This window comes from Bacillus rossius, chromosome 3, assembly GCF_032445375.1.
Source record: "Bacillus rossius redtenbacheri isolate Brsri chromosome 3, Brsri_v3, whole genome shotgun sequence".
NCBI classification, from domain to species: domain Eukaryota; kingdom Metazoa; phylum Arthropoda; class Insecta; order Phasmatodea; family Bacillidae; genus Bacillus; species Bacillus rossius.
This window is the reverse complement of record NC_086332.1, coordinates 80,292,256-80,320,045: the sequence shown is the minus strand read 5'-3', so window position 1 is coordinate 80,320,045 and position 27,790 is coordinate 80,292,256. Positions and strand designations below refer to the sequence as shown.

Below are 27,790 nucleotides of genomic sequence, written 5' to 3'. Positions count from 1 at the left end.
CCTTCAGATAAACTGCGGCCCAATCACTGAAGCAAAATAATGTCAAAAGTATTTGGACTCTATCCTATCGCGAAATGAATGTGGGAATTTTACAGGTCTCTAGCTTATACTGGACTTGCGTGGCCGCCCGTGTCTGGAGCTGGCGGCGGCGCGAGGATGTGACGTGAAGCGCCGCGCCCCTACTTCCCCTCGCGCGACGCGACGTGCGCGACAGTCGCCGGCGCGCCAGCGAGTGCGCCTGTCACCACGTCCGCCCGCTCCGTCACCACTCCACGCGCCGCGCCAAGTAGGTCCGCCGCCGGCGTGCCCCCGGCTCCACGTGGCCAGGCTCGCGTGCTCGTGCACACCATCAGGGGCGCAACAACAGGGGGGGGGGAAGGGTATTTTGCCCCCCCCCCCCTTCTGAAACCTTGTAGTGGGGGCAAACGGGGGCAAAGAAAGTGCTGTGTAATCAATTTTTAGATAATAAAACTGTTTAAATAGCACCATTTTCCACCTTGAAATACATATTTTGCCGGGGGAGGACCCCCGGACCCCCCGCTTCAATAGGGGGGATCGATGATTCTTTATAAAAATGTATATTGCCCCCCCCCCCCTTTTGGAAATTTAGTTGTTGCGCCCCTGCACACCATCGATAACACAGCCTGTTGTCCATATGCATTTCAATAGTGTCAACTACGAGTGTTGTACAATTATTAGATTGTAACTCAGATATGCGCATGCGCTAGTACTGCTTCATTGTTTTGTCGCTTGCAGTGCCACCTACGCAAAATGGTGACTCCTGGGCGTTATTAGTGTAGGGTGAACCTCTAAACTTTATTTGGAAACAGTATGGAGCCCCTCCCCGTTGAAATCTCTTTGTACGAGGGTGGTTGAACGTCGAAGTCCCTGACCGTTGGATTGGTCGTAATGGTCGAGACGACAGAGTTCTTTTTCGCTGGCCTCCAAGTTCACCTGACATAACGCCATGCAATATATATATATATATATATATATATATATATATATATATATTCCCCCTTTATGGCTTTATAGAGGATCGTGTTTACGTTCCACCGCTACCTAAGGATTTTCCAGAGTTGAGACACAGAATTGAAGAGGATATTGCTTATATTACTCCGAACTTGTTACCAAACAATGGAAAGAATTGTACCTAGATTCGATGTGTGCTGTTTAACTAAAGGAGGACATATTGAACATTTTTTAGGGGAACTAGGTTAGTTTGCCTTTAATTTGATGTATGATTTGTCGTAAATAGTCCTAATTAAAATGTTATAATATACCATTGAAACTGGGACATTATTTTATGGACACACTGTACATTCAAGACTGAAAGCCTGTTAATGGCAAATTTCTGTCTTGCAGTATAGACGAATTACAAATATTGAACATGCGCACGTTATACCTAGAGGAACTCTAGTGAACACAAAGGAAGAGAATTAAGTAATCAGTAAACAGCTATGTTAAGCAACAAAATAATTCAGGTAAAAGAGTTCCAGCCAGGAGTTTGTGCGTGTCGGGAAACGTGGCCTATGTTGCCGTGAGACGGTGGTTTTTCTCGGGGTATTCCCATTTTCTCACTCGTGTTCATTCAGTCAATGCTCCATCGTCATCTCTAACATCTTGCCGTCTCCGACGACCCTGCTGTCGTCGAGACGTTGACCCAATCGAAAATAATAAAAAATAAATTAAAATTGTTTTATCGGCGTGGAATGAAGGTTTTGCACTTTGAACTTCCCCCTTTCCTCATCTGTTTAAAGTGGACGGATGAATTATGGTAGCTTACGGGCTGAAGCTTAGATGCTTACAAATTTAAAACGAACCTAAAATCAGCAACACGGCATCTTTGTTTACCTGCCTGGGAATCCAACATGGAATATCGTGGTCAGTGGAGTTCATTAATAGGATAAGTGGTTTAAATAAGTGAAACTATTTCTTATAACGTAACTGTCACATGCCATATTTATTTTTTAACGAAACGTTAAAATTTAATAAAGTATAAAGTTTACAAATTACAGAACAAAGTTCACTCGAGAGGATATTTATTTGGACAATGTTATTTATATATATATATATATATATATATAATCATAATCATTGCAATTCGTTTCTATTAAAGTACATTTATTTCGTTATAGATGGGTTCTTTTGATGCTTTCATTCTATTTATTTAATTATATTTGGGTACAAATAATTTTGTTTCTTATGTATAAATATAGGTAGATTCTTCGAATACCTAACAATATAAAATGTGTGTCAAACTTTTTGATGGCTTATTTGTTTTAGCAGGTGCTTGCGCTAAATTCAGAACGAAATAAAATCATAAACCAATTTTATAAACATATTTTTTGGTCGCATGCTCATAAAAATCAAATTATGGATTTAAAAACTGATTTTCCATCATCATACCTTGCATGCTTATTGATGCACAAAATTCTCTTCCTTAGAATGACAGGTATTATCATGTTCAGATTCCATAGATGTTGTACAAACAATGACATTTAACGTTTCACATGCTCTCTCTAAAGAACCTATAATAGTTTTTTAATGCTAGAATTAATCAAAAGTAAATGTTTTATATCATATTTTATCTGATTTAAGTAACATATTTTGTAAATAAATTAAATTTACTCGACAAGAGAAATATATTTGAGTGTATCACATAATAATTCGAAGAAAAAATTGTCAATGATAAAAATTAAATTTATTGCGTGTGCATAAAAGAATATCAATTATTAATCAAGAATTTTGGCTCACAGATATGTTCTGACATGTTATTATATTTCATACAAGTAATTGTAAGTGCTTTGCAAGACCGACGTGATTTGGTGGTGCACTGGCAATGGCATTGTGTAAAATCACTTGTATGAACCATATCACATAAAAATTTAACATTGTAAAATAATTACAACAATGGTGTTCACGTCTGATCATATGACTGAATAACATGTGTACTGCGCGTTTACGAATGTAATGAGTAACCAGAGTTATGGCAGATTATTTATTTGCAGAACATATTTTTTTATGTGTAACATCTTAGCTCTCGGTATACAGCATTTGGTAGGAGTGATTTCGTGAATGGAACGAAGTCGCATGGAACGGAAATGTGCAACCACGGTGGTTCCGTCTGTAGCGGATGGCACGAACCAAAGTTCACAAAGCCAAAGGGAAAATTTATAGTATAAACTGTATAGTAAATTGTAACAAGATGGTCAGTATTTAATTAAAATTCTTTTTCGAAAATCGGGTCCAAAAGCCGGGATTTAGTATTTTTTCAAGTCTTTTTCACTTTCTTCGGCGCCGTTTCATTACATAGTTTAACATGTCACCTTGCAAAGCAATAATTCGATAGTCGACGTAGCTGCTCTGGTAACGAATTCTAGCGGCAGATGCGGAAACTACTTGTGATTCGAGTCAAGAAACATATTTTAAAATGCAATTTGCGTATATTTATTACGATTAGAACTGTTTTTAAGAATTCTACGTTAAACTTCGTGTCTGATTTTCGTATTAAAAGTGTTTTTTTTAACATGAGAACACATTAATTTGCTCGTTACCGAGGTTAGATGTCTCACATCTCTGGCGAGAACTGAAAGACTGGCAGCATTATTTTTTTTAATTTGAAACCCCTGGACCGCGACTTTCTTGGGATGAAATGGAATGGAATGGAATGGGGCATAACGCCTTGTCGACAACAGGTTGTTCGAAACAGGACGGCTCCAGGGCAGTGCAAGCCGAGCAACACGTGACTAGCGGGACCCCGCGCCAGCCATTTACATTTGTATTTCCCTTGTTTGCATAGTTTTATTTGAAAAATATCTGCTTTTTTTTAGAAAAGGAAGAATTATATTGTAATTAGCATAAAATTAAAAATTCTGGCTACAACCTTTCGATTTCATGTGTGTATTTGTTTAATTGTTTCTTATTATATAAACTTTCAAAGATTTAGTGCCTCGTATTCGTACAAAATTCCATTGGAATTTGATTGTTAGAATTTATGAAACTAACTTTAGTTCCTGTGATTTACCAGAAATAATTTCAAAACAAAAAAATCAGATAAATTACTTAAACCATTCTCGTATTTTAAGTTCCTGGTTGGCTTAAAAATGTTGTTTTGTTTAACAAATTTATTTTTCTGATTTTCCAGTCAAGAGCTCAAGAGGGTCCCCCCCTTAAACAATCCCCAAGTGCCAAAGGTCAGGATCCTCTCCTAATAATTAAGTCTAGGGCCACCAATGGTTTAAAAATCCTTCATTGCTCACGCTATGAGCACTTCTCTCACACTAAAAAATTATATATATATATATATATATATAAGACGAGTCGAAGCAGCCTCGTTCTCTCGTCTAGCTGAATTATCAACTTACTACCCCAACTGGTTACGACGAATTGTTGACCTCGAGACAGGTCTCTGTTTACTGGCGTGTGTCGCATGTGAGAACTTTTCTCACCGCACGACTTGTTGGCTTGTAAAACCGTAGGAGATATGTAGTTATGAATATTGTCACTGTGACACTGCAGATTGAGTTAAGTTTATTGACGTGACAACGTCTAATAAATCGATGAACGCCGGCTGCACGCACAAAAAGTGTCCCGTTACGCACATTGTCCCGTTTCGCTGTGTCCCGTTACGCTCATTGTACGCTTGCGCCGCATCTATCTCTCTTCCACTCGCTTGGAACAACCATCGATTTGACTTTTTCGAGGCACATTAAACTTGAAACTAACACAATGGGTAGTTATTTTCCTTGCAAAGTTAATCTACTCTTTCGTAGCTTTTGTATTTAAACTTCAGCTAAAGTATCTCTGAAAGACTAAATACATATCAAATTTTTCTTCTGACATAAACATGAATCTCTTTTGCAGGCCCCACTTCAAGACTTAGCCTCGGTCAGTACCTAAGTGTATAAGGTTATTACAATATGTTTAGTGTACAGTTTAAGTGCTCTGTAGTATTAAGAGTGGTTTATGTTTGAATGATTTTTGTGTGTGAATTAACCTTTATTATCAGTTCTCTAAATTTCGGCTGAAGATTTCCGCATCACTTAAACTCACATACCTTTAATTTGTATTGGAATAAATACACACACACACACACACACACATATATATATATATATATATATATATATATATATATATATAGAGAGAGAGAGAGAGAGAGAGAGAGAGAGAGAGAGAGAGAGCTTTTATTCAACATCATGATTGTACCATAGTACTTTCTCAAGGACGAACTTGTTTACGAATTAAGTCCACGAAACATCGCCTCAACAGGTGATGCTCAGTCACTCAGAAAATATCTCAGGATAGCCTGGCAAAACAATGTTTGAACTTCACTGAACAATTTATGTCTAGGTGTCCTTGAGGAATTTAATATTCACTGCACTAAATACCAGTACATCCTAGCATTTACAAACTCTGTAGATAACGAAACAAGTCAATCCCGCATTCAGCGTACTCTTACTATGCTTATTCATATTAAGACTAGGTTTTCGAACCTTTAATTGACTAAATTGAGTCTATAAGACAGAAACAGAAAAGTTTTTACAATGAGCTCCATGCTTAGCCTCCAACGTAAATAAAAGGTTAGCTGTGTTGGACACCCCCTCCTCAGGTCCTCAAAGAGTGATTTTCATCTCCTAGAGCTAAATGCCTGGAACATTTACAGTGGTGAAATCAAAAACTTCACTCTTATCAGTCTTACTATTTTATCCAGAGCTGCTGCAAGTTCACACAGCTTTCACCCCTTCACCCCCTTCATTTCTTCTCGGCCACTCTTCATTTCTTTCATCATCTCTTCTTGGATAATTCATTTCATTCTTCATTTTCCTCCAGGCCACTCTTCACCCCCTCCAGGCTACTCTCAATTTTCTCGTGGTTACTCTTTATTTCTGCCAAAAAGTCATTATGTTCCTAAGTTCGTCGGCTGACATCTTGCTCGTCAACATGCACTGGTAACTTAATTGCCATATATTTCCTATTAACTACATTCAAATTACACCTATGACCTTGCCTAGACTTATACTCAAAACTATTACTAAATTAATTACATTCAAACCTACACCAACTTTATTACACTCAAAACTAACTACAATGCATTACATTAACTTTATTCTTGAGTAGCTAAATTCTAATTTGTATATTTTTTTATTCTTTTTATTTTTTCGTTTGAAAACTGACTCCTAAATTTATTAATTAGGGCTATCCCAAAATCTGACACCAAATGTTACGAGTGTGGGAATTTACATGTCCGAATAACAAATCCAAGTAACTAATTGCAGTTTTATTTATTAACTAATGTTTACATTATTAATTAAATTACAACAATTTAAAGTCGAGCCACAAATAAATAAAACTTCCGATAGTCAACAGTTCCACTCTCCCCACTAGAGTTCGGTTCAACCATGGCTCTCTATACTGTTTTTCTCTTAACACGCACCTCGGTCCCAAAACACTGCTTCACACTACTCACCCGTCCACGACGCGACACTGTTCCCGATATACCAGTCGTCGATGATCCGATCTTCGCACACGAATCCCGTCGCTTGTCGCCCGCTATCGCGCACCAAGGGTTCACTCACGCTCTTCACTTCACTCTCTCGCCATTCTCGCTCGCTCGCCTGTGTCGCCACCAGACTGTTGTCACTCTCCTCCGCCGGAGGAATGCATTGTCTTATATACCTGGGAAGTCCCGCCTTGGAATACTCTTGTAGCCCTTCGACGAAGTCATCAGGATCACTTACTTAACACTCGGAGCTGCAATAAAATGGCGTCCTAGTTACACCACTTCACACAGGCTTGGCTCTGGGAACATGCCGAGCTCTCGAAAGGTAGCAAGGCGCCGCTGCTAATCGGATTGCCATGGAGTTATGGGCGTTACCTGTGTCCGAAAGGTGAGGTCTCCCCTGGGCCCCCTTCAGGCCGGCACATCGTGCTGACTGGCCTGCCTCGTCGCTAGCCGCATCGTAACAAAACCTTACCTTACCTTACCAATTTTTACAACATGTTTTGATTTCTTTAGTCATTAAATGTTGATAAATACTCGATTGTGTGCGAAAGTTAATTTCAGCATTTGTTCGAAATAATGGTCTTTAAGAACGTATCAACTCACCAAATGTTTCGGTTTTTTTTTGTTTCCCTCCCAGTGTGAGAACTGTCAGCATCAATTGGCGGCTTACCTGTCATGTTTGTATTGGTTGTCAGCGGGGAGGAGGAGTGGGTCAAAGCTGGGTGGAAAGGAGACACCATCCGCCCCTCAGATTTCTGAGAACTGGTCGTTCGGAGAAGTGGTCTTTCGGAGAATAGGCTCTTATGCCCAATAATTTCAGAGGAGTGGTAAATCAGACTAGTGGATATTCGAAGAACTGATATAATTGTAATGTAAATTTAATATAAAGCTTTTTTTCTGTAAATATAATAGTAAATTAATTTCTAAATTAAGTTTAAATAAAACAATCTGTTGTAATGCAGCTTTATTGTTTCACTCTACTACCAAATGCATTTATACAAAATATCCAACTTAGAACATTTTTCAAAACAAATTCCACCCACACTTTTGTCATGAGTAGTATAGGAATTGGGCTACTGGCACACGGGTTATGGGTGTGGAGCCGAGAGCCGACCGCCATCTTGGATTGTGACGTCACTGCGGCCATCTTGGTGGTTGTGACCTTCACCTTTGACTTTGATCTTGACCTTTGACCCTCAAAATTGTCCAAATTTGGGCAAAAAAATACCCAAAATTCCTCAAAAATCGCCAAAATTTCCATTTATGTGGAAAAAAATTCCGCCAAAAAATCTTAAAAAATTCCACGATTCAAAAATTGGGATTTCAAAAATCCTAAAAAGCCGTTTTGCCTTAGAAAGAACCCAAATTCCTAAAAGTGGCTTAAAACTCCTAAGAGCTAGCCGCTTTAAGACGCCGAGGTAATGACCATGTAAATTAGGATGTCATGACAGCCATTTTGAAACATGACGTCACCGTTAAAATTTCCGTTACGGCCACCATCTTAAACTTTTTTATTTACTATCCGATTTTAATGAAAAAAATTTAAAATATATAAAAAAGTTCAAATAATAAAAATTTAATAAAAAATATTTAAAAAACAAACATTTACGACACGGAGTTCGGAGTCCTCGGTTCGAACCCGGTGAGGGAAAAAAATAAAAATGGCGACCGATCCTTCCCTTACAGTGGCTGCTGGCATACTGACCACCATCACTCATGTCAAAGTATATTTACCGTCACCTAGTATGACGTGATGTCCGCCATCTTGAAAATCCATAATTTTTATGTTATAAAAACGGGAAAAAAATTAAAAATCATTAAAAAATCAATCAATCGAATTAAATAATAAAAATCGTTAGAAATACCGTTGCACTTTTTGTTACGACCACCATCTTGAAATCATGTAATTATGTAGCTAGAAAAGCGGAAAAAAATCCAAAATTCATCAAAAAAATCACTCATTAACTTACACATTGATCCGATCGATTCCCCTCCTTGGTTCGATCCCTGGATGATGCAAAACATTTAATTTTATATAAAAATAATAATTCCAATAAATCATGATCAAAATCCTAAAAGAGGCTTAAAAACAACTACCACCATCATTCCATAAGCCATTACGACTGGCATCTTGGATATTTGTATTTATTGACCCTTAAATATTTAAAAAAAATCAATCATGAATCCACCTATATAATCTATACTAGGTTCGATCCCTGACCGATACCAAACATTTTTAATTTTAAAAAATACCACAAAAGCGACAGGTTTGAGAAAATAAAAACACAGCAACTTCTTTTAAAAAAAATTATTACATAAACTCAACACAACTACACGTAAAAAAAAACACAGACAAAGTACTAAAGTCTTGTGGATTTCTCAATTTAAACAGTCTTCTTATTGTACGGACTAAGCCTTTTACATGACTTTAAATGTCTATCCGATCCGTTCATCACCGCAGCCAGAGACGGACTGAAGTTCATATCACTTATATAGTCTCATTAGCCGGTAAAACACATGAGTCAAAATCAATAACCATGTACTTTATACTTCTCGGAGCATTTTTTATAATGACGTGTAAGCTATCGAGACGTGAAATTAGTTTATTGCACTTATTGCACTGAAATTGTATTCTTTGAACATTATTAGAACAACCGCTTCTTTCATGTCTGTGAGCATTTGTGGCGATAGTAAATGATGCGCCACAGTATTTGCACTGATGCGAAGTACGCTCTTCATTAATTGAAGTATTCAATGCTGATGAAACTTCAGCTGATGGTGGAACAGCACATATCGTAGTCTCCTCCAGTATTGTCATCGGCGTTGCCAACGGGATCTGCTCCAACATCGTCGGCGCTGACGTCATGGTTCCCGCAGTCGATGGTACAACCTCCATCTAGTTCGTCGTTAAAGTCGGTAAAGATGCCATCCAAGTCTCAAGAACAGGCAATTACACGACTTATGCACCTGAAGAAACAAACTAGGAGATCCGTACACCGTCGACGGCAGTAACAAACTGATCGCCCTGCTGTCTAGGACTCGTTTATATACATGCACCGGTTGGAATAATACGCTAGTCAAATCAAGAACAATTTACTAAAATACTAGAGTCAAAACAACATTAAAAATAGAAGCACCATCAACAAAAAGGAAGCACATTTGGAAGCAACATCATCAAAATGGCAGCACATTTGGAATAACCAACAACGAAAAGGCAGCACCATCAACGAAAAGTTAGCACATTTGGAAGCACCGACAACGAAAAGGCAGCACCATCAACGAAAAGGCAGCACATTTGGAAGCACCGACAACGAAAAGGCAGCACATTTGGAAGCACCGACAACGAAAAGACAGCACCGCCATCGAAAAGGCAGCAAATTCGGAAGCACCGAATACGAAAAGGCAGCACATTTGGAAGCACCGACAACGAAAAGGCAGTACCGTCATCGAAAAGGAAGCACATTTGGAAGCACCGACAACGAAAAGGCAGCACTTTTGGAGGCACCGACAACGAAAAGACAGCACATTTGGAAGCACCGACAACGAAAAGGCAGCACATTTGGAAGCACCGACATCGAAAAGGCAGCACATTTGAAAGCACCGACAACGAAAAAAGGCAGCACATTTGGAAGCACCGACAACGAAAAGGCACCACCGCCATCGAAAAGGCAGCACATTTGGAAGCACCGACAACGAAAATGCAGTACATATTGGAAGCACCATAAAAAAAAAGGAAGCACATTCGGAAGCTCCATCAAAAAAAATGAGCACATTTGGAAGCACAAGTTACAAGAACTAAGTCTTAGTTAGAAATCAGAATACAAGAAATAAAAACATATATTTTTATAATTGAAATTATTTATTTTATTTCTTTACATTATACAAATGCAAGTAAAACATGCCATTATTGTATGTAGCCAGCTTTCCTCAGTTCTTTGAGTATGAAGGATATTTCTTTGATGCACGAATAGTTTCCTGCACAAAGTGAGCCATGTAGAGGTCTTAGCCGGTCAACCAATACGTTTGGATCTTTCCATGATGTGTAATCAATCTCTTCTACCACCATCTTCCTTGTACGTTTATAATAAGTATTATGATCTCTGGTGTCTTCCGTTTTAACACCAGCCTCAGGGTAACTTTCATTATCGAGACAGTGATCATCACAAGCTTTATCAGATTTATTTAATATATCACGACGTTTCCATCGTTTCGGTCTCAGGACACCGACACATTCTTCGATTTTGGCAGCTTTAGGTGCTTCATCACAGTCTATGTCTTTGTCAACAGCCTCAGAGTCACTGTAACAATCACCGTAGAAGGCATCGTCTTCACCCAGATTACCGTAAGAATTCGATGTTGATGATGTCGAAGTGTCTTCCTCGTCTTCATGCTTCCTTTTTAGGAATCCATCATTTTTACAAAGTAGGAAAGATCTACTTGAATTCGGCTGGATTATAGTCTCACTTTTCACGTTAAGGATTCTTCCATTGTATTCATTCTTTCATAAATCATCAACCTCCTTCAATTTAAGTCCTTTGTCGAGATCGGAAGAGCCAGGAACATTATTATCGTAATGCAGATCACTCCTCCGTAGTCTAGTAGATTCATCGTTGTCCTCTAGCTTGTACGCAGGCTTGACGTTACAAGTTCTGCCATGTCTTTTTAAGCTCTCTCTCCGCGTAAACGACTTGCTACATCGAACACAACTTATCATATTGCGTAGTGGATTTTTAACACAGTCATACTTCTCGTGTTGTCTTCCATTCTTTCTCAAGATAAATTCTTTGCTGCAAAACTTACACTTGTGTTCTTTCGATACAGCGTCCGATCCCAAATCGGGATTCATATTAGTTACTGAGACTAATGTCAGATATCAATTTTGCGTTTTTTTTTAATTAGATCCATTACTTAAATATAATTTTTTTCATATTTCATCAGCGAGAATTAATATATCTCATGCAAAGGTACTTGATGCATGTAGTTCTGCTTTTCAACAACAGATGTCGCCACATGTTGCTTGCAGGTAAATAATATTTAGCTCTTTTATGCGGGATGCGGGATGCTCACTAACGATCGCAAAAAAAAAAAAAAAAGGATGGCTTCGCTAGACACCAAGGAGAAGGAATTTCGTCTTGTACGTTAAAGCTTCACAGAAGTCTCATGATGTATTATTTGACCGAGCAATGGTTTTTTTTTTGTTTCCACCTGATAAAATCCTTCATGCACAAATCAACTTCTCATCTGTAACCAGAAGCACTCGGAGAACACCATCAAATGTCTAGTCAGGAATAATCAGAAGCACTCTGAGAAAACCGCCAGATGTCTAGTCAGGAATAATCAGAAGCACTAAGAGAAAACCATAAAAAATATTGTCAGGAATAATCAGGAGCACATGGAGAAAACCACCATAATATTGACAAGAATAATCAGGAGCACACGGAGAAAACCACCATAATATTGACAAGAATAATCAGGAGCACACGGATTATTCTTGTCAATATTATGGTGGTTTTCTCCGTGTGCTCCTGATTATTCTTGTCAATATTATGGTGGTTTTCTCCATGTGCTCCTGATTATTCCTGACAATATTTTTTATGGTTTTCTCTTAGTGCTTCTGATTATTCCTGACTAGACATCTGGCGGTTTTCTCAGAGTGCTTCTGATTATTCCTGACTAGACATTTGATGGTGTTCTCCGAGTGCTTCTGGTTACAGATGAGAAGTTGATTTGTGCATGAAGGATTTTATCAGGTGGAAACAAAAAAAAAACCATTGCTCGGTCAAATAATACATCATGAGACTTCTGTGAAGCTTTAACGTACAAGACGAAATTCCTTCTCCTTGGTGTCTAGCGAAGCCATCCTTTTTTTTTTTTTTTTGCGATCGTTAGTGAGCATCCCGCATCCCGCATAAAAGAGCTAAATATTATTTACCTGCAAGCAACATGTGGCGACATCTGTTGTTGAAAAGCAGAACTACATGCATCAAGTACCTTTGCATGAGATATATTAATTCTCGCTGATGAAATATGAAAAAAAAAATTATATTTAATTAATGGATCTAATTTTAAAAAAACGCAAAATTGATATCTGACATTAGTCTCAGTAACTAATATGAATCCCGATTTGGGATAGGACGCTGTATCGAAAGAACACAACTGTAAGTTTTGCAGCAAAGAATTTATCTTGAGAAAGAATGGAAGACAACATGAGAAGTATGACTGTGTTAAAAATCCACTACGCAATATGATAAGTTGTGTTCGATGTAGCAAGTCGTTTACGCGGAGAGAGAGCTTAAAAAGACATGGCAGAACTTGTAACGTCAAGCCTGCGTACAAGCTAGAGGACAACGATGAATCTACTAGACTACGGAGGAGTGATCTGCATTACGATAATAATGTTCCTGGCTCTTCCGATCTCGACAAAGGACTTAAATTGAAGGAGGTTGATGATTTATGAAAGAATGAATACAATGGAAGAATCCTTAACGTGAAAAGTGAGACTATAATCCAGCCGAATTCAAGTAGATCTATCCTACTTTGTAAAAATGATGGATTCCTAAAAAGGAAGCATGAAGACGAGGAAGACACTTCGACATCATCAACATCGAATTCTTACGGTAATCTGGGTGAAGACGATGCCTTCTACGGTGATTGTTACAGTGACTCTGAGGCTGTTGACAAAGACATAGACTGTGATGAAGCACCTAAAGCTGCCAAAATCGAAGAATGTGTCGGTGTCCTGAGACCGAAACGATGGAAACGTCGTGATATATTAAATAAATCTGATAAAGCTTGTGATGATCACTGTCTCGATAATGAAAGTTACCCTGAGGCTGGTGTTAAAACGGAAGACACCAGAGATCATAATACTTATTATAAACGTACAAGGAAGATGGTGGTAGAAGAGATTGATTACACATCATGGAAAGATCCAAACGTATTGGTTGACCGGCTAAGACCTCTACATGGCTCACTTTGTGCAGGAAACTATTCGTGCATCAAAGAAATATCCTTCATACTCAAAGAACTGAGGAAAGCTGGCTGCATACAATAATGGCATGTTTTACTTGCATGTGTATAATGTAAAGAAATAAAATAAATAATTTCAATTATAAAAATATATGTTTTTATTTCTTGTATTCTGATTTCTAACTAAGACTTAGTTCTTGTAACTTGTGCTTCCAAATTTGCTTCATTTTTTTTTTATGGAGCTTCCGAATGTGCTTCCTTTTTTATTTTGATGGTGCTTCCAATATGTGCTGCCTATTTGTTGTCGGTGCTTCCAAATGTGCTGCCTTTTCGATGGCGGTGCTGCCTTTTTTCGTTGTCGGTGCTTCCAAATGTGCTGCCTTTTCGTTGTCGGTGCTTCCAAATGTGCTGCCTTTTCGATGACGGTGCTGATTTTCGTTGTCGGTGCTACCAAATGTGCTGTCTTTTCTTTGTCGGTGCCTCCAAATGTGCTGCCTTTTCGCTGTCGGTGCTTCCAAATGTGCTGCCTTTTCGATGACGGTGCTGCCTTTTCGTTGTCGGTGCTTCCAAATGTGCTGCCTTTTCGTTGTCGGTGCTTCCGAATGTGCTGCCTTTTCGATGGCGGTGCTGTCTTTTCGTTGTCGGTGCTTCCAAATGTGCTGCCTTTTCGTTGTCGGTGCTTCCAAATGTGCTGTCTTTTCGTTGATGGTGCTTTCTTTTAGTTGTCGGTGCTTCCAAATGTGCTGCCTTTTCGTTGATGGTGCTGCCTTTTCGTTGTTGGTGCTTCCAAATGTGCTGCCTTTTTGATGATGTTGCTTCCAAATGTGCTTCCTTTTTGCTGATGGTGCTTCTATTTTTAATGTTGTTTTGACTCAAGTATTTTAGTAAATTGTTCTTGATTTGACTAGCGTATTATTCCAACCGGTGCATGTATATAAACGAGTCCTAGACAGCAGGGCGATCAGTTTGTTACTGCCGTCGACGGTGTACGGATCTCCTAGTTTGTTTCTTCTGGTGCATAAGTCGTGTAATTGCCTGTTCTTGAGACTTGGATGGCATCTTTACCGACTTTAACGACGAACTAGATGGAGGTTGTACCATCGACTGCGGGAACCATGACGTCAGCGCCGACGATGTTGGAGCAGATTCCGTTGGCAACGCCGATGGCAATACTAGGAGACTACGATATGTGCTGTTCCACCATCAGCTGAAGTTTCATCAGCATTGAATACTTCAATTAATGAAGAGCGTACTTCGCATCAGTGCAAATACTGTGGCGCATCATTTACTATCGCCTCAAATGCTCACAGACATGAAAGATGCGGTTGTTCTAATAATGTTCAAAGAATACAATTTCAGTGCAATAAGTGCAATAAACTAATTTCACGTCTCGATAGCTTACATCGTCATTATAAAAAATGCTCCGAGAAGTATAATGAACATGGTTATTGATTTGACTCATGTGTTGTACCGGCTAATGAGACTATATAAGTGATGTGAACTTCAGTCCGTCTCTGGCTGCGGTGATGAACGGATCGGATAGACAATTAAAGTCATGTAAAAGGCTTAGTCCGTACAATAAGAAGACTGTTTGAATCGAGAAATCCACAAGACTTTAGTACTTTGTCTGTGTTTTTTTATTTACTTGTAGTTGTGTTGAGTTTATGTAATAAAATTTTTTTAAAAGAAGTTGCTGTGTTTTTATTTTCTCAAACCTGTCGCTTTTGTGGTATTTTTTAAAATTAAAAATGTTTGGTATCGGTCAGGGATCGATCCTAGTATCAATTATATAGGTATATTCATGATTGATTTTTTTTAAATATTTAAGGGTCAATAAATACAAATATCCAAGATGCCAGTCGTAATGGCTTATGGAATGATGGTGGTAGTTGTTTTTAAGCCTCTTTTAGGATTTTGATCATGATTTATTGGAATTACTATTTTTTATATAAAATTAAATGTTTTGCATCATCCAGGGATCTAACCAAGGACGGGAATCGATCGGATCAATGTGTAAGTTAATGAGTGATTTTTTTGATGAATTTTGGATTTTTTCCCGCTTTTCTAGCTTCATAATTACATTATTTCAAGATGGTGGTCGTAACGAAAAGTGCAACGGTATTTCTTACGATTTTTATTATTTAATTCGATTGATTGATTTTTTTTAATGTTTTTTTTTTAATTTTTTTCCGTTTTTATAACATAAAAATTATGGATTTTCAAGATGGCGGACATGACGTCATACTAGGTGACGGTACATATACTTTGACATGAGTGGTGGGGGTCAGTATGCCAGCAGCCACTGTAAGGGAAGGATCGGTCGCCATTTCTATTTTTTTGCCCTCACCGGGTTCGAACCGAGGACTCCGAACTCCGTGTCGTAAATGTTTGGTTTTTAAATATTTTTATTAATTTTTTATTATTTGAACTTTTTTATGTATTTTAAATTTTTTCATTAAAATCGGATAATAATTAAAAAAATTATAGATGGCGGCCGTAACGGAAATTTTAACGTTGACATCATATTTCAAAATGGCTGTCATGACATCCTAATTTACAAGGTCATTACCTCGGCGGCTTAATGCGGCTAGCTCTTAGGAGTTTTAAGCCACTTTTAGGAATTTGGGTTCTTTCTAAGGCAAAACGGCTTTTGAGGATTTTCTAAATCCCAATTTTTGAATTGCGGAATTTTTTGAGATTTTTTGGCGGAATTTTTTTCCACATAAATGGAAATTTTGGCGATTTTTGAGGAATTTTCGGTAAATTTTGCCCAATTTTTGACATTTTTGAGGATAAAAGGTCAAGTTCAAGGTCTAAGGTCAAGGTCACAACCACCAAGATGGCCGCCGTGACGTCACAATCCAAGATAGCGGTCGGCTCTCGGCTCCACACCCAGAACCCGTGTGCCAGTAGCCCCATTCCTATACTACTGTCATGCTTTTTCAATTCTGTGAATTCTTACAACCAAAACCAGTACAACCTTTAACTTGCTTGTTAGTCACGCATGTTCTGCGACCTAATTGTTACTAAACGAGTACATGGTTCAAAGTGCTTTGATGTTTATATAGCCCCCCTCTCATTTTATTTCCAAACAACTCTTCCATTTACCCCAAATTATTTTTTAACGGTGTCATATTTATCCAGGATGCCCCGAAGGTTAATTAATTATATCATTCGTCCTTCCAACAATTTACCAGACCAATACATTCCATCATCACAGCTCTCACCAACTCACCGTTTCATTCTTCATCTGTTTCTAATGACCTGGATGTAAAAGAGTGGTTAAACGCTATTTTTTTTACTTAGTTTTTAATTGATTCACTCTTTACTCATTCATTCCTCATTTATTTTATACGTATGACACATACTTTCAAGAGTGGGAGATTGATATATATATTTTTTTAATATTTTTTTTATTTGAGATATGCGTGACCCCTTGTTAATTAATTAAACTTTCTCTTTTAAAATGTCGTCTCACGTTCTATGAGTCTCATGTTGTTTACTTGTACCTGAGTGCCTATAATCCAGGCATTGCTGCGGTGAGGGATACCAGGCGTAATTCTCAGCTGTTTGTGTAATTAATCTTACGGAGAAAAATATTTTCGTTCACAAGTATCACTGAGCTAGATGGGAATCGAGCCAGAGACCTTCAAAACACCGTTACTATGCGCGTGGATAGTAATTTTCAGTAAGTAGACATAAATCCTTGAACCTTGAAAATTATTTTTTTTTGAAGGGCGTTACTGTCAAATACACGGTGTACATCACGCATCTAACATGCTTCTGCACTACGTACTTATGACGCGAGGGACGGTGATTTGGTTCTTTTCTATATAATAGCGGTGTTCACATTACATACAGTGACATAAATAGTTGCCTCGTAACAATGAGTGCAAGTTACAATATTGCACAGAAAAAATATGTTAATTAATTTTAAAACATGAAAATATAGAATATAGCCTAGTAGAACAAACGAAATTCACTGTATCTTAGTTCAGCAGCGTTGAATACAACTGGCCTTCGCTTACTGTGACGCAGCCAACAGCTATTAGTCGCGAGCTCATATCGCAAACCGGAAAAACACCGGGTTACACACGCTCGAACAGATATCCCTTGCAAAGTTGTTTGGGCTCAGTACAAAAAAAATGCAAGACTAATGTGGTCCGCCTACCTGGGCAAACATACAGTGTGCAGAGCTTCAGAAGAAATCACGCTGTTTGAAAACTGCTCAAAATATCCTAGAGGCGTCTGTTCACAAAAAGCATATAAGAAAGCGCTGAGGGCGGATGGGTAGTTCTGTTTCCGTATTTCGTTTTAAAATTGTATTTATAAGAGAGTGAAAAGGGATAAAACGCGTGTTTTCAACATAAAACGCCCGGTTAGGATCTTGAAATCCTCCCAAGGGCCTTTCATTACACCTTTGTGTTAATTTTTCCACCACCTGATGTTATGTTCACCGCTCAAGTTTGATATTCGTCCTATGCATGACGAGAATACTGCGCAGCATGTTCAGCGCCTTGGGCTTAGAGGAGATACTGCTCTAGAAACACTAGCGAACGTCGCACTTATCATTCCGGCTCAATAACACAGATACATGCCTGACTAAGCGGGCCCCCTTAAGCACAACCTGCTATACCGAGTACTTAGATCAATTAGTAAAAACAACAAATAGGCCTCCTATAAAAAAAATTGAAGAGCTCTTGGCTAACACAATAATAGTTCAAAAAATTCCAAATTGCGTTTTTTGGTCCATCCTGTGGTGAACTGTGGTGGGAATGCGTAGAACCAATTGAAAAAAACAGTAACAAGAATAGTTGGTTCGATACGAGACTCTGAAATATGGTGCGTTCAGCAACAACAACCATTTTCCGCATATTTTCAGCAAACATATACATTGTCCGTGGTATTTTGAGTAAAAATAGCAACTGTTCTTAGTATTGGTAAATTTTTTATTCATATATTGACTGTCTATACATGTTGTCAACCCGTATCTTTGACACTTATGGTGTTTCCTTCTTGGTTTACAGCTACATTCCTGTATAAATAATTAATCAATAGAAACTATTATATTCATATTTATACATTCAGACAAACTGTTTGAGCAAAAACGACCTTAGTCCATTGCCAAGAATGTTTTAAGAATAATTATATAACTATATTTGCATATCAATGTTGATTAAAACATCAAAGAGGAGTAAGAAAGTGTTATTTATGCTACAGAATAGGTTTCACATTATTTAAGTACCAATGAGCAAAGAAGGAACATTTGTTGTATCTCATGAAAAAAATTTAATTTTTGGGACTGTGGTTGTTTTTACCTAAAGCTGTTCAGTTATATATTTCACTCTTTCCTTATAATAATTTTAGGTCTACAATTAATATTATGTAGCTACTTAGTGCAAAACATTTTTTATTAGAGTAGACTTTTCTATGGTTTAATTACATTTAAAGTTATTTCAAGAGACATACAATAGACTTAAAACCAGGTAACGTTATTGGTCATAAGTTATTTTTACTCCATTTAAAAAAATTAGAGGTGGATTTCTAAACTCTTTTTTAATGTTAGACTTAATTAATTATTACGGCTTCGTATGCAACTTCAGTACATGGTACTTGCACCTATATTTATTTAAAGACAAAAGCGTTAGATGATTATAGTTTAATGAACTTTTCAATCGATAGATGTATAATATAAATATACTTATACCTTTACAACAGTTAAGTTCCCCCCCCCCACCCTCCCCCCCCCCAAAAAAGTAAATTGTCCTGCTTGTAACAAAACCCACCACACTCCAAAGTCTTAAATTTATACAAACACTAGCTGCCCGACCCGGCTTCGCACGGATATACTAATGGAAAAAAATTAAGCCACATCACCCATTTACAGTAATGGTAAATAATAAAAAAATCAGTGAAAATTTATTACAATGCTGTATAATGTACCGGAGAGAAAATGAATAGCACCGATGGTTTCCCGACTCGTGCACGCAACGTACAACTGATGTACCCGTACTTCGCTACGGCAGTCTACAGGCAGATCACGCTTGCGCCGCTCATTATACATGCCCCTCCCTGTGGGTACGCCACAGCCGCGCGATGACCGTTGCCATGGAGACGCAGAAGGCATGAACAATGCAAAATCCTGTTGCCTTGATTTAACCACCCATGGGTTCTAATTTTCGGAAAATGTCATCCTGCGTAACATAAGGAACATTACTGTGAAGTTTCAAGTCTGTAAAATATAAATACTTGAAAAAAAAGGGTAATTTTTGATATTTAGATACCAGCTAAATTTCAACGGTGATGAGGACTGCACTAACAATGAAATAGTCGTTGTCATAGAGACGAATGAAGCATCAACAAAGCAACAGCCGTTGCCATGGTGATTTCCTACCAAAAAATGGAAATTTTGATATATTACCCCCCCCCCCCTCCCCCCTCCGAAACTCCCCTTGGGATCGGATTTACGCAGAATCCGTTCTTAGTGAGCGTCTACATCACAAAATGAATAATTATGCTAAATTTCAAGTCAATTGGGTTTATAGTTTTAGAGATCTCGTGATGAGTGAGTCAGTGAGTGGTATTTCGCTTTTATAAATCGCAATAAATTAAAATTGCGACTATAATTTGAGATTTAAACTATCCTATCTCTCAAGTTGGATCGAACTGCACATGGTGTGCGAATTTTATTATAATCGGTTAAGTGGTTTAGGAGTCCATTGAGGACAAACATTGTGACACGAGATTTATATATATTAAGATGATTACTTTCTAAGATATCAATGGTTGCGCTACGACCAGTAGACACGGGACCCAAAACTGGTTTTTCGGAAAAGATAAGTGACGAGGTAGGTGCCCCTTCCCGGATGATAAAACTCTAAAGCTATAACATCACTGTCATAACGAATGCGCAGGTCCCCTTAGGAAAGTGCACAAACACGTCACACCTCAGCTTAAAGACAGAGAGTGAATATGGCATACATCCATGGTGAAAAGAACGCATTTAGATATTACATCGGCGTCGCATTACCAACCATGCGAATATATTTAATATAATAATGTATAAAATTTCATTAAAAAATTCTTTGTGTTAATTTACAGTTGTGTTGTTAATGCCAGCCACAACTGTCCATGGTATGGCTTAATTAGTGAGCAAATATTCGGTACTGAAAGTAGTTTGTACAAAATAACGGCAATTACCATGTCTGTAAAAAGTGATTTAAAAAAAGTAATTGATGAATAAACGTTTGACTAAACGATCGGTTTTGTGTATAGAAACCATAACACAAATACTCCAAAGTAATTTTCCGGAAATCTTACCATGGTAAGTTTTTTCTATGTAAATGACCAGTGTGAAATATTCTGCTATTGTCAACTTACTGCTTATGCAACTTACTCTTGTGGTCTTTCGTGTGTGGTTAATTGTAGGCCTACAAAGTACTCTATAGACAGTGTGTGTATTTTGTTAAGTTTAAAGTAGATGTATTTCAACACTATTGTAAATTAGTTGAGCCCTTGACCGTTTGCGTGGATGGAATAATTCACATGGGTTATTGAGGTAGAAAAAACTCAAATATTTTTCTCTTTTTAAGGGGGATAAGGCGCCGCCATCTTGGATTTTCCATTGTTTTGCTATAATAATAATTTTTATGTACTTAACCTAATGTTTTGCCATGACAAGGCATAAATCGTATCTCCCAGAACTACTTTACCTTGTTGCAATCACACATTCACTAACAGGCCCTAGCCTGTAAGCGCCACGAGGAAATAACTTATCATTTCACGTGGGCGACTGCAACTGTCACGATCATCACACCAGTTCACAAGTGTTGACTTCAACAAACAGACAAAGATAAATCCTATGCCATGTCAAAAAAAAAATAGTAAGGAAGCTTTATTGCTAGTGGTTTCAAAATATTTGAAAATGAAAGATGGTGAGGCTTAAACTTAAAACATCCATAATGACTCAAGTTATTGCATAGGGATTTATTTTTCAACTTTAAAAACACTCATCTCTTATATGTATACATTTCACTTTAAAGTTGAAATATAAGTTATGATAATTTATAAAAGATGAATTGTAAACACAGAAACAGAGCACAGTAATTTCCTATGTCCGCTAAGCAAACTTTGAAGCCTTGGAATTATTCTGTTTTTTTTCCTACAAACTTAATTAAATATTTTATTTGTAGATTTTGCTAGTTTTAATTCAAAAGAAAATATTTTTAAATAATGCATTTATCCTACACACAGTATGAAGAATAAAATGCAGTAAATTTAAAGTTGTGTAATGAAATGTTTTACGTAATCGCCTTCTTGGTATACAATTATATATAATACCTTCAGAACAATTTTATATATGAGAAAAAATTCAGACTATATTAATTCCAGAATTGCCAGCTAAAACCTGTGAGAAAATCAAATCAATATGATCAGTGGTTTTTAAGTTAATGTATTTTTAGAGAGTGTAAAAAATATTTTAGTTTAATTTTCTATAGGTATATTTCGTATACCTATAATATGCGAGCATGAAAATTCCTAATACGTAATAATTCTAAACATACATACACTTGGATTTTATTTATTTGTACTGATTTATTGCTCCATATAAACTCCTATTAGAAAGAAAAGTGAAGCAGGATAATAAATTTATTTCATTTAAAAAGTTTTTACCCGTCTCCATAACTAGGTGAAAATTCTAAGTTGTAGGAAGCGACTGACGTAGTAAATATGTTGATAAAATGTCAGTAAAATGCCTGCCCTCTAGCAAAAACAAAATGTTTGATGTTTAGCTAAACGCTAAACAATTCTGTGTCATAATTATATATATATATATATATATATATATATATATATATATATATAATATCTATTATTCAACAAACGACACAGACTTGAAATTTTTATTTATGTGTTCGGGTAATTTTAATAAACTTGTAAATGTGACTAAATAGTTTAAACTTTATAACTTTAGCAACTCATATTGTCATTGAATTGCATTTATACAGAAAAAATTACAACTGAGTCCTATTAAAATTCTATCAAATCGTAACAGTGCCAAAAGTTATTTCTACTTTGAAAACCAAACAAAAAAAATTAAAATTATGCGTGGGTAGTAATGAGACACTTCCCAATAAAAACACGACAGTTTCTGAAGGAAAAAAGGTTTTTTTTTTCTGAAGCTATGCACGTCGGCCGAACTAGAGAACCGCAAGCCATAAGCAGGAACATATTATTAGTGGGTTTGGCTCAGCCCATTTGCTTGAATTGCGAGAAAGTGTATCGCGAACTGTATGGTAGTCATGGCAGTCTCTGACCTCTTGGTCCTTGTGCCAAAACTTTCGTCGGTGGCAAAGCTTATGTAAGTACTTAAGAGTAAAACTTAAATGTGAACCTCTGTCTGGTTTGTTTAATTTTTGAAAATAATTTAATATGCACGTGCTCTGATTTAAATAAACGTACTTTATTTCTTCTCATAGTTAAAGAAAGCTTTTCCCGTTGAACAGCTGTGCCCCAATTAAGTACATTCTAACGACTATCATCTCGTTAATATACTTATACGATTAATACCTGGAGCTGGAATCGCAACAATATTTGCCGTAACACTTTAGTGTCGTACATAATAATATTATGTTACAAAACCGTAGAGCCATTTAAACCAAATAAATAAGGTCACCAACAAAAACAGATAGAAAATTAATAAAGTGGTTCTTAAAGCGGTTTACTTTTTACTGTATGCATTTACGGCGGAGAGATTTCAAAAGGTAGGTTTCAAAAGTGCACCCAGTGTAATAACTTCCGGCATCGGAGGAGATAGTCTTATCTGTACTGTGTCCACTTTCGGAACTGCTTTCCTTAATGAAATGCAAATGTAGGTAGATAAGCAGCAGACCTGAGGTAAAGTCGCGCTGTAGTGGGTTTGAAATACCGTGTTCACAGGATAATACTTACAGTGTCTGCTGTCCTGTTTCCGCACGAAAAAAAAAAAAAAAAAACCTGAAACTGTAAGGAATTAACAATAATTGTGTACATGTCATTTTTGGCCGAGAAAAGACACTTGAAACAAATTTTAACTATAAGAGAATAATAAATCTGTATATTTACAATGCTATTGTTTTATAATACATCTGTTTCCGTGGTGTAGTGGTTATCACATCCGCCTAACACGCGGACGGTCTCCGGTTCGATCCCGGGCGGAAACATTATTTGTATATAGCTTTGTTTAATTAATTTTGTAACGAAATCATGTATCAAAACAACATCCTTATTAATATTTTAATGTATTTATTTGCAGCAAAATAAAGAAAACAGACACAGTTAATTGCAAAATACATTAGAAAATTTACTTGTATAGTAAAGTAAAATTAAACTTTTCTTTACCAAAATAACAAAAGAAAAAATATATGATATAATTTGTGTTTTAAAACTAAACAATTCGTGCAAAGGATATAAAAAGATAAAATGGGATCGTTATCTTCGAACACTCTAGCACGTAAAGCAACATTTCATAAGTCTGTTTGAATTACCTTTGTTGTGGGTTGCCTATTAGATGTTAGTGTAAGAAAAATCACAGAAACTCTCTTTATATCTGTTTCTCAGGTATGTGTTGCATGATGCACATGATATTATTAAAGTATTTCAGATAACCATTTTTAAAAGAGTATTTGTTCTACATATATTTGCAAAACTAAAAACAATTAATTGACTGAAATTAAAATAAAACATTAAAAATATATTTTTAATTAGTCAGTTGAACAAGCATTTTCGAATAATATTAGAAATTCAAAACAAAAAAAAATTGGTTGTCTGTAAAGTCGGTTTACGGACGATAGTTTAACGTGACAACGTCATAACAAAACATTGATGAAATGATTGCATACTTTTATGAATAAAATTGAATCATTTTTATTTTAATAATAAAAGAATAAATACTTGAAATTATACTAGTAGATAATCAGATTTTTAAAATACAAGAATAATTAACCTTTATTGCCGAAATTGTTATTGTAATAAGCAATGAAAACCACATTAACTTTTCACTTCACTTTATAAACAGTCGACGAAACAGTTCACGTGTAGATGACTTGTAATTAATTTTAAAAACTGGCGTTCAGCTATAAAGTTTAAATAAAATTATGAACAAGTTTTCATATCAATAAACATGCTATCAAATATCTATCATCAATTATATTAATCAAAATAATTTTTTAGTCAATTGTATCATAACCTATTATTACTGCACTCACCGACAGATGCTACTTTTTTTAATAATAAAAGAATAAATACTTGAAATTATACTTGTAATCAGATTTTTAAAATGCAAGAATAATTAACCTTTATTGCCGAAATTGTTGTAGTAATAAGCAATGAAAACCACATTAACTTTTCGTTTAAATATAATTATGAAAAAGTTTTCATATAAATAAACTGTAATCAAATATCTAACATAACCTATTATTACTGCACTCGCCGATAGATGCTACTTTTTTTAATAATAAAAGAATAAATACTTGAAATTATACTAGTAATCAGATTTTTAAAATGCAAGAATAATTAACCTTTATTGCCGAAATTGTTGTTGTAATAAGCAATGAAAACCACATTAACTTTTCACTTCACTTTATAAACAGTCGTAGAAACAGTTCACGTGTAGATGTAAGTTGTGTGCTGCCGCTGTCTTTCTTCTCCTAGGACGCATAGGCCAATCGAGTGAAAGAGAGATAGATGCGGCGCAAGCGTACAATGAGTGTAATGGGACACAGCATAACGGAACAATGTGCGTAACGGGACACTTTTTCGTGCGTGCAGCCGGCGTTCATCGATGTATTAGACCTTGTCACGTCAAAAATAATTTCATACCACGCGGGATGTTGCTTTCAAGCTTAGTAACTAATCATTTAATGCATTCGAGCGTTTTTACACTTTGTATCTGAAATCATTCCCACTGAACATCTGCGAAATTATTCAAGGCATGTATACTGAATTATGTAACACGTTTTCCAAAAATGAGATGTTTGGACCATCGCCCACTCGCTGCTAGCGCTTATAGGTGTTTGCACAGAAAAACATTTTCTGTACTTTAACAAAAGATTACTTTGGAAACCAGTTACCAAGAAATAGTTTGTAATACTACAACAAATATATTGTATGTTTGTACAACACTTGACTATAGTTATTTATTGGATATATAAATGACGTTTTCGAGATAATACTGACTATTTCTTACGAAAATTGGCGCATATTTTATATTTTAATTGATGTTTCATTTAAACATTTTTTAACCTTAGAAACGATAATTGAATATTCAAGAATTTGATCTTATTTAGTTTTATTGCACTCATTAGTTTGCGCAGTTAATATAGGAAAGTTTTTCAGGGAACGGATTACAAATAACTTTAACTATTGGCGGAACTGGGACAACACAAAGATTAAATGCCCGGCTAAGAAACAGAACCCAGTATAACTGCGAACAATATTTTATAGTGATTCAGTTATTTGCATGCAAATGTCTAAATGTACAAATATCTGTAATTTTACATTAATATTTCTGTTCCATTTACAAAATAATAATTACAGTGTGTGCACTTCAAGCGTGTGGAATTGTCGCCTGTAGTGCTTCCTGTTAACCCGTTACGAAAATAGTCCTTCACTACAACTTAACTGCAGCATAAAATGGCTCAATTCACGTCAAATTCACATACAAATTATTTTTTTGGACTTCTGTGGAGTAATATTCATCATTACTATAAAATAAATTACACGCGAAGATATTTAATAATCTCGTCACATCTATAGACAAAGTACGTTTTTCAATCAAAACATAACAGTTGAAGGTGCCATAGATGTAGTTCATCGATGTGTGCAACTGTATAACGTGCCTCAGCAGAGAGATGAGAACAGAAAGACGTCCTAATTGTTTGACTGGTTTTTAAAATAGGCAGCTAATTGAGTCGTTGACACGTAAGTATGCTTGACTAGTGTATAAAAAACAATTAAAAGAGCGAATTCCATATTATATTTGTTTAATAGAATTGATGATTGATTTATAATAATATAGTAAATTTTAATTTTATTAAGTGTTCTCTACATTATATTTTTCACTAATACATATTACATTTGTAGTAGGTTGGTTTGTTTGCTGTAGCTTGAAAACTATACTAAAACCTTTAATTTCCTTTGATAACCTATTTAAAGACTGAAACATTATGCTAATGCATTTCTTTGGAAGCATACAAAAAAACATTGAGGACTGAATAATACAAATAAATGATTATTTTCAGTGTTATAAACAATAAATGGTTGAAGATGTAAGTCTAGATACAGGGTTTTTAGTGTTTTTTTATAACTGAAACAATAAAGAGTTTACTACTTTAAACACTTCATAAAAATGTGTAAATAAAGCTTATTTTATTTTTTAAGTGAGAACCGAGGATCGAGAACCGAGAACCGATTTTTAAGAACCGGTACCGAACCGAGAAGCGAGGAAAAAAAACAGGAATTGGCCCATCACTAGTACAAATTAAAATAGTAATGATTGCAGGTAGGCCCAGACTGCACCATCCGAGACACATAATTTCATTTGCGGTGCTCATGCAGCTGTGGAGAAATTATTTCAATCTGACCTCGGTCGTATAGTGGTCAGCGCCCTTACCTTGAGGCCCGTGTGGTGCTAGTCCTAGGCAGAAAGTATTGAAATATACAGATGGAGCATGAAGTACATTTCACGGAGAGGGGGGATAATTTTACAAATGTATCAGCTGAACTTGTATTGGAGGTAAAATTGGAAAACAAATTGTCAACTCATATCATTACATTTGTGTTATGAAGATTCTTTTCGGACTTTTACTATATATAAACATATTAACCAGTAATATTTTAATCTAATTTTCTTCCAAACAGCTTAACTACATTCGTTAATAAAAGCAGGCTAAAACAGCTGATGAAATTATAACGTCTGCCTTATTGGTATGTGTAAATCAGAAAAATGGCTTCACGTCTGACGGGTAATGCTCCATCTGTATCCTTTCCTAATCTCTGGTCCAAGGCAGTCCGTCGCTAAGCCCTCTGATTCAAGACACGGACGTGAACATGCTCTAATGATATGGTTTTCAAAGCTGATTACGTTGTTGTTCAGGGGATGATTAACCAGGTAAAAATAAGTTTCACCTTGAACGTGGGTTTGCACAAAGATTGGCAACCATTGGTCCCATGCTAAATTATTTAACTAATAAAATTTACAGCTATCCTGGTCAAATTTAACATTCACAATTAAAGAAAGCAAATTCAAGTTTAAATTTTAAATTTCAAAATAAT

The 27,790-nt window shown here is 36.3% G+C and overlaps 1 non-coding gene across 1 annotated transcript; it reads left to right on the top strand.

Moving 5' to 3' along the window:
- The first annotated feature begins 23,606 nt into the window (after positions 1 to 23,606).
- On the top strand, positions 23,607 to 23,679 carry Trnav-aac (transfer RNA valine (anticodon AAC)). Its single transcript has one exon. It is a non-coding gene; the product is annotated as a tRNA-Val (tRNA).
- Positions 23,680 to 27,790: the final 4,111 nt, after the last annotated feature.